The sequence below is a fragment of the Anser cygnoides genome, chromosome 5 (assembly GCF_040182565.1).
Source record: "Anser cygnoides isolate HZ-2024a breed goose chromosome 5, Taihu_goose_T2T_genome, whole genome shotgun sequence".
NCBI classification, from domain to species: Eukaryota; Metazoa; Chordata; class Aves; order Anseriformes; family Anatidae; genus Anser; species Anser cygnoides.
This window is the reverse complement of record NC_089877.1, coordinates 17,935,017-17,944,275: the sequence shown is the minus strand read 5'-3', so window position 1 is coordinate 17,944,275 and position 9,259 is coordinate 17,935,017.

The following is a 9,259-nucleotide window of genomic DNA, read 5'->3' as shown; positions in this document are numbered from 1 at the left end:
GCAGCGCCCCCTGCCGGCCGCTCCGCCGGGCTCCCCTCCTTCGGCCCTCCGAGAGGAGATGCGGGGGTGCTCTGCTCGGCTGGGCCACAGGAGTTGGTGCTAGAACAGCACTGACGAGACAAATACAAACCTGCTTATATACTTGGTCCCTATAGGTTGGTCCTGTAGAATCCACTGGGACTGAAATTAGAAACATAACACAGTTACACGTAACTGAGAAAGTAAACTTCCCGAGATGAATCTCTTTCCGCCAAAAAACATGTATTGCAGCTTAGAGGTGTACCAGCTACAAGGTTTAATCTTAATATTCAAGGGTGTTTGGGGCTGCACCCCAAGCACGATTATTGAAGTGACCCTTCACAAACCACTTTTAACGTGGACCACCTCAGATATCCAATTTACAGCAAGGCCTCACAAATCTTTATTTAACAACTACAGTAACCTGTCCTTAACCTATATACGGTTGGCCAAGTTTGATAAACTTTGCTTCTTACCTCTGTATCCAAATCTTGTGTCTTAATCTTGAATCTGTATCACAAGTTTATTCTTAAGTTTCCTCCACATTTTATCAAAAATAAATATATTTTCAGAGAAAGTGTATTTTCATTTCATTCTAATCCCTTTGAGAGAAATGTATTTTCTGGAATGTGCCGTCTGTTCGTGCTGGGACCTCTGGAACCCAAGCCCGTGGCTATGTCCTCTCATGGGCCTGTCCCCAGAGCCACACACCACAGAGCCACCAGCTTCCAGCCCTCTGCTGGCCCACACCACGCTTCAACGGGGCATTTGTCAAACATCTCGTGTCAAAACAAGGATGTTGCAGGTGATACGTTTTGAGCTCAACAAGCAAAGTCTGTTTGCGCATCAAACGTAACTACTAGGTAGTAAAGCCACAAAAATAAATTTATGATGATATGGTCCTATGAAACTAAGAATACCACAGAATTTCACAAGCGACAAATTAAGCTTCACAAGCATCCTCTGAGGTAGATAAATATTAAATAGACCACAACTGATATGGAAAAAATCAATATGTGATAGCCACAAAAAAAAAAGTAGAAACTGGTCTCACTACTCTCACTTTCCCTCACATGTAGTAAGTTAAATATGCTTATTGGAAAGAAGGAATTGTTTCTAATGGATGTTTTTACACTAATAATCCTTTTTTTCCCCTCTTCTTCTTCAGATAGCAGTATTGTGTTATTGAGACAGAGTGGACTGTCCTTGCAACATCACTCAAATAAGAACTAAAAAGGAAAAAGCTAATGGTTATATGACTGCATTTTTGCTAGTTGTTTGGGAGATTTTTGTCCTTTATAATTTTCACACTTGCAAATTTCCCCATAGAGAAGGAAACAAAATAGTAGAACTACACTTGAAATGTTACTAAAAAGCTATTACTTGTATTTCTGTTTGTTGGTCTTGGTTTTGTGGTCCAGCATGAAAATCTAACAATGCAGAGCTAAGAGACGCCACGTAATCCTTTATTTCTGTCAAGTTTTGCCAAAACGTAGATTCAAAGCTAGGTTAGTGGTGCTTCTAGCACTCCAAGACTTGCATAGTTCTAAGGCTTGCATTGTTTGTCAATTGCTACTTTTTTTTTTTTTTTTTGCAAATAATGAAAATCTGCTGTTTAATTTTCTAACATTGCCTCGAGGGGAAAGACCGCTTTTCCTTTGCAACACTTTCTAATTTAATTCTGAAAACCTACTTGAACTCTTTCATGTTCTTTTTTTTTTTTTTCCTAGTTTTCTTTCCACAGCTGAATCCATCTTCTTCTGCTCTTATTGTGCTTTATTTGATCTGATGTAATTCTGTAAAAGTTGATGTGAGTTGATTTCAATGTAATTCATGCATTTTGGGGAGGATATAGTCCCTCAAACAGACATGATAGGTGTTTCATAAAACTGTAGAAGTACATTCTGTATTTCTTTTGTTCTTAGATTGTATCTTGAACTTTCTCATTTGCTGTTTGTTCCTATTTAAATCCCTCTGTTATTAGTATAATGCTATGTCATGGTCTGAATTTTCCTTAACATTTTGAATGTCAACACAGAACATTAAATAACATTTGCCTGTCGGAGCAATATAAAACATCATGCAGTATGAAAAAATCAGAAAGCCAAGAGGAAAGTGAGCCAGACCCAAAAGTATCCATATGTCATATGCTTACTGTATGTTATCCCTTATTCCTAACATAAAAATTGTTATCTCGAACAATTAAAACACCTATGGAATTTTTGAAATAGAAATTAAAATGAATCAATGGGTAAAAAGGAAGCCAAGTTATCAAGAACTGCTAAGAATGTAGAAACTGCAACAGAAGGAAGTAAAAAAATATAGAAATGTGTCCTCATGATTTTACTAAGGAAGCAGAAATGCATGACAATTTACCAAGTTATCAGATTTGATAATTACATATTGCAGTAATTATTCAAAAAGGGAAAAAATCTAACGTCACCATTCAAAAATTAATATTTTTTTCTTAAATTTTCATTATACCTGCACAAGATGGCCATTGAGCATGAAAATCTCCAAATCTTAGCAGCACCACACAGTTGTTCAGAGTGGGAGAAATTATTGAGGAAATTAGGAGATTACAGAACGGGACAATCATCAAGCAAAGTATGTGCCAAGCTTGTAAGTTAGGGTCACAAAATCATCTGAATGATTTCTCAAGACGTGCAGCAGCAGTATATGCAAAGATGAGAAAATGCTGTGGAACTGCTGGTTTGGCAGAGAATATCTGTTTCTGAAGCTGAGCATAGAAATATTCACCCCAAAATTAGCACTTAAAATTTTAGCATTGAAATGTTTTACCCACAGCAAGCTTGGCATTGTCCATCAAATAGCTGACAGCTGCACAGGTAAGTTATCAAGGCATTTTTGCAGCTCAGCCTAGACAGAAAGATTCTTTTTCACGTTATTAATGCAGCCTAGTTTTTCTTCCATTATCACCAGTCTTCTAGCCTAAATGGCTAAATGTATCAGAAGTATTCCTCAGGCTGAAAATTTCTCAGATTCCTTTGCACATCTCATATTTAATCTTTGGAAGATGATGAGGATTTTAGCATACTTCATTTATTTTTACTTATTGAAAATCTAATGAAATGACACACTAGGGATCTTTACCGCCAGGTGCTGAGCATCCCTTGAAATTTACCTAATACACTAAGATTTCCATCTGGGGATGGACTACATTTCACAAGCTCAGTTTCTTAGTGCTCTAAATGGACAAATGGGCAAAATATGAAAGGGCAAAACTGACATTCTGGGGTAGCAAGCAGCTCAGGGAATTAGCAGTAAGAATCTGAGGTTTGATGATGCAGGATTGCTGGGGTGAACACAGAACGCTTTGGGGGGGGTGGGTTTATTTTGTTTTGTTTTGTTTTGTTTTGTTTTGTTTTGTTTTATTTTATTTTATTTTTGATTTCATGATACAGTTTTGGATCTGATTTTACAAGATTCTGACCAAGAATGAAGCCACAGTCTGTCACCTACTTGTTTTTTTCTGGGATACCTATTTGTGAGGCCTTACTGTAAACTGGATCTCTGAGATAGTCCATGTTAAAAGTGGATTGGGAAGGGTCACTTCAATAATCCTATTTGGGGTGAAGCCCCAAACACCCTTGAATATGACACAAGAGGGGGAGCAGTGAATTGCAATGCAGGAGTTGTGTGCTCCATTTTATCTATTATAGTGAAATTAATAAACTCTGTTTTTAACCAAAACCATTTTATACATGCTACAACACAAAATATCTTTTAATTGTTGAAACTATAAATCTTTATTTAACAACTACAGTAACCTGACCTTAACCTATATACATTTGGCCAAGTTTGATAAACTTTGCTTCTTACCTCTATATCCAAATGAAAGGAATGTCAGAAGACGATAAGAAACCACAGGATGTAGGTGGGTCTATTATGCCATTAACACAGCACCCAGCTTCTGTATTGTTTATGACCTGATGTAGCACATGGTATGCCAGAACGGGGGCCTTGCAGCTAGGCTTACTCTGAGTACATTCAATGCAATTAGGAATCTGAAGTTATACTCATTTACTACACTGCCTTTTAAAACTTGCCACTGAGAATAAAAAGACCCATAGAAATTGGTACAGTTGTTATACTGTTATTATTGTTTTTGTTCTTTACTGTACAAAAGAGGGAATAAGGTCAGGGCTTCATAGGAACAATTAGGCAGTGACCTTTGCTTGGAAATCTGATAATCTAAAATTAGCCATGACCCAATGAGTGGCTGTAACAAACAGTATGGAAGGAATAAGGTAAGGGAAATTAAAAGTGGGAGCTGTGTGATCATGCAGTGACTCCGGTGAGTCACGCAAACATGAAGGTAGATCAGTAGTCCTTTGAAAGGTGGGGGATTTACATAGGAACTGATAAGCAAATCACTTTTTCAGGCTTTACAGGAGTCAATTTCAAATGAGATTTGAGAGAAGACAAGGTGGTAGCTAAAGGGATCAGAGCCAGAACTTCAGTGAAATGTGTACATGAATAAACTAAATATTACATATGAGCATGTTGGGCATTTTAATAACAAATGGGATTTCTGTCAGAATACAGCTTCAGGCTTTCTTCTGTCAGAATCACAGAATCACAGAATCGTCTAGGTTGGAAGAGACCTCCAAGATCATCTAGTCCAACCTCTGACCTAGCACTAACAAGTCCTCCACTAAACCATATCACTAAGGGCTACATCTAAACATCTCTTAAAGACCTCCAGGGATGGTGACTCCACCACTTCCCTGGGCAGCCCATTCCAATGCCTAACAACCCTTTCAGTAAAGAAGTTCTTCCTAACATCCAACCTAAACCTCCCCTGGCACAACTTTAGCCCATTCCCCCTCGTCCTGTCACCAGGCACGTGGGAGAACAGACCAACCCCTACCTCGCTACAGCCTCCTTTAAGGTACCTATAGAGAGTGATAAGATTGCCCCTGAGCCTCCTCTTCTCCAGGCTGAACAATTGCAGCTCCCTCAGCCGTTCCTCATAAGACTTGTTCTCCAGGCCCCTCACCAGCTTGGTCGCCCTTCTCTGGACTCTCTCAAGCACCTCCATGTCCCTCTTGTAGCGAGGGGCCCGCTCACTTTTGAAACAAGTTTTAAAACAAATCCCTTCTTGTTACTGCCACGTATGTGCAAACAACAACACCCTTCTTGAATCTCTCTCATACAATGGCAAATTACCCTTGACAGCTGCAAGGTCAACTGAAGTCAGAGGTAGACTACAGACCAGCTCCGGTATCACCAAGAATTTAACCAATGGATTTCATCTTGTGGGTGCCGTGAAAGACTAGGAGCAGCCATAGCTAGAGTCTATGCTCAGCTTTGGTTCTTCTGAACCAAATAAGGTACTAACTTTGCAGGAATCCAGGCAAATCCCTTAGTGCAGAAGGTTGCCAGATGAATTAGACTCTCCTGTCCTTGTGCCTCTGAACCCTGCAAGTCCTGAGGCAGAGACAAGCTAGGGAAGGTGCACTGTGCTAATAAAACTGTGGTCCATAGATCTGGAAACGTCAGGTGGTTCTATCTGGCTGCTCTTGTCTGCAGTGGTTGTCTAAGATTGTCACCAGGCCACCTCTGTTCCTTCCCTACCTTACACTGCACAGCTCTGCATGACTTGAGGCTCGTCTTTATTTATTAGCAAATAAATAAATAAATAAATAAATAAATAAATAAATAAATTAAATTGTCTCAGACTCTTAACTATGAAATGGCTCTAAATTATTGATGTATGCTTGCAAAACTATGAATCCTAATTAGAGATTAATTTTAATAGACTGGGCCTTGTTCTGGAGAGGAAGGACCTCATGTTAATTCAAACTGACATAACCAAGTTTTGTTCTTTCCCGTGGTTTCTTAGCTCAGAGTTGGTTTTCCTTTCATGTGATGCCCTTTCACATAAATCAAATCTAAGATACTGGTAAAAATGTAAACATTGACCTGTGTAAGTATCAAAAAAAATATATTACTTACTTTAGAGAGAGTGAATAGCATAGAAAGGCATGATCCTTGCCTCCAAAAGCTAACTCATTAAATTAAGTATAGAATAATAATTCAGTGCAGCGGATAATCACTAGGTGCCAATGTCAGAGGCCAACAAGGCCTCATACCCACTCTCTGGTTCTGTATGTATACAGTCCATGCTGGACCAATACTGACAGAGAATAACACTGAGATGTTCACAGGAGACCACAGGTGCATGCTCCCAAGATAGCTGATTTTGAACTTTGTTAAAAAGGCAGTAATAAAGCCTTGGGAATACTTGTTATTTCATGTGCTTACAGCATTTTCACTGTGTGTGATTCATGATGCAAGATGACATGGCCTAAGCGATGTGTGAAAGACACCACTGAAAGCAAGGATTGGAGGAATATTTCATGATCTTGTGCAAAGTGTTGGTACCCTGGTTGTTTAGACACAGTTTTTGCATTTTCCTGGAAGTTCTGAAGGTCTTTCTTTACCCAAAGAACTTGGAAAACAACAAGGCACATCTAAAGAAAATTCTGCTGCTACCGATTCTTTCACACCTAAAGAACCCTGTCTGTATGAACCAGATGAAAGCTCACTTTTCAGCTCCCCATGTTCTTTCTTTGCATTGTTAGCTGAGATTCATAACAAGGAGACCAGTTAGCTGCGGTTCCAGCAGTGTGGGTTTTTGGCTATAAACACCTGTGTGGTAGGAGCAAGGCTGAGCCCACTGAACATTCATCAGATGATGGCAACAATAAATTACTGAAGTGTTGAGCCGGATTTGAAGAGGTAGCACAAAGATAAAAGACTCCAGAAACCCTTTGCAATTCCCTTAGTCATCCATTCCCACTGAAGGCTTCTCTTTTGAAATTTCCAGGAAGCCTCGCATGACCTTTGGTCGTCCTTTTGGTAGGAGCTCTTATCTGCCTAATGCAGACCCGGCCACTTTTTGCTGTACTACTCAAAAACAGTTATTACGGGATAAACAAACTGTGTTTGCTGATGCATGTTCTCAGTTTCCTTATCAGCCGAACAACACGCTTCTCATGCACGTTGGGTCAAACTCACTGCTGGTCCAGCTCCAAGAATTCCAGGGGAATTCAGCGCTCACACCTACTCGCTGTAAGAGAAACACAGCCATGTTTTGACAGAGCGTTGTTTTACGAGTGGGCCTGGAATTTCCCAGTGTTGCAAAGCATCCTCAGGTTGATGATTCCAGGTCTTACGTATTTTAGTAAGCTACCAACATGACATCTAAGCACTTTTTTTTATATAGCTGTCAAGATGCTGCGAGATATTGTCAGACTGAAGACAGCATCATATTGTAGAAGAATTTCAGTTTTACTGTGATCGTCTCTTTAAAATAAATATAAATAAGTAAATTGTATCTCAAAACCAGTTTGCAGGTATTGTGAAAGTTATCTGATATCAGATGCAAGACACATGTCTGAAGGGATGCAAGACATGGACTCCTGATGGCTCTTGAACAGGAGACGTTTATTGCCCTTTTTCACTACTACATATACCTTCCCCGTAGCTCCACGTGTTGTCCACATGCCCGAAACTGTCATACAATTGGTTAGAGACCCTCAGACATGCGCCTCGAGCCAGCCAGCAACTGGCCACTGCCCAAAGCTCATCTTTAACGCTGTAGCCAATTTACTTCATCTCCACCTTGCTCAAGTTTTTGTTTCTACCGCTTGTGTCCTCATTATCTCTAATTCAGGGACGTGTGAAACAGTGCAAAGCCACCTGCAAATTCCTTTCCCACACATGTCTGAGACACATGCCCTCAATCCCAGCCCTGATTCAGGGGTCTCAAGCAGTAAGAAAACTGGAGACTGAGGCTGGGGGTTCTGCTGTCCTTTACCCAGAGGGTTCCTGCTCCAGCAGGTTGTTGGGGGCCAGATAACATGATCAAAAAGCTACGCCCCGTACTAACAAGTATCCAGACCTAGTGCCCTAGGGAAAATACATCTTGTGACTGACGTGTTGTGGAAGCTACATACAGAGAGCAGGAGCCATTACACAGTAATTCACTAACAGGTGTATCATCAGTCAATAATTCATAAGCTCTTCTAAGTTTTCAGATGTTATATTTAGGTTTTTTTTGCTTTGTTGCTTGTATCTCAGATGCTGGTTTGCTGGTGTGCTGTGCCACCATTTCCAGGCCTTTTTGCGATTACTATCCTGGCAAACACTTCCACACAAGAGACATGGTTTTGCTTTTTTCATCCTTTAGACAGATGGCTGCAATGATTAACCAAAACAAGAAAACAAAACAAATCAAGAGGAAACATCTCAGCAATCATGTGAAAGGTAGCAGGCACAGCACTACTGGACTATAGAAGGAATTCTCTGGGATCCCAGCTTTAATGGGTTATTCCCTGGTATTATCTGTCAACACTGTAGAGTAATGGCTGGGTTTCACTACTCCAGTCACTACTGCCACAGCATCCCCCCTTGTCCGCTCATTCCGGCAGATCCATAGAAATAAAACTTGTAGCATTCCATTCACCCTTGGTTCTGGGCCTCACTGACTTATACCAACATATATACATAACCAGAATATGTCAGAGAGAGAGCAGAGATGAGCAGAAAGCATTCAGTAAATTGCATATTCAAACTTTTTGTTAGAAAAGAAAAATATCTTCCCTGAAAATCTTAAACAGGATTTTCAAGCATGATGTGTTTTCCACCCTGAAAAATTAAATATTTGAAAACTAGTTTTGTAAGAGAGAAACAATGTAACAGGGACTTTTTGACCACCCCTTTTCTGTTGGTGAAAAACACTGATAAGGGGACTTAAGGGAGCCTGATGTACTACCTGATTATTCCCGAAAACAGTGAAATGATGGCTTGCTGTCTGTGAAGACTAAGCCATAGATGTCATCAAATGCATTTATTTTATCAGAAGATGGTGGGTTTTTACCACCCATGCCCAAATGTCCCCAAAGGTTGCGAACTCCTGACTCTGCAACATAGCTGAGCTTTATGTAACTGACTGTTCATACAGGGAGAGAAGTATTCATCATCAATGCACCAATCACTTCCAGACAATTCATGGCGACTATCCATACGAAATACTATTTGAAACTGTTCAGGCTGTATTCGAGAACATTGGGGGGTTGGATCCATGCTGTTGTATATGTCAGGCCATGCCATGCTGACACCCACGTTGTCAGTGCTTGCAGAATGGTCCGTGCTTGAATGGTTACACTCAAGTCAAGAGATCTAAGGTGATGCTCTTGTCTAAGCCTGG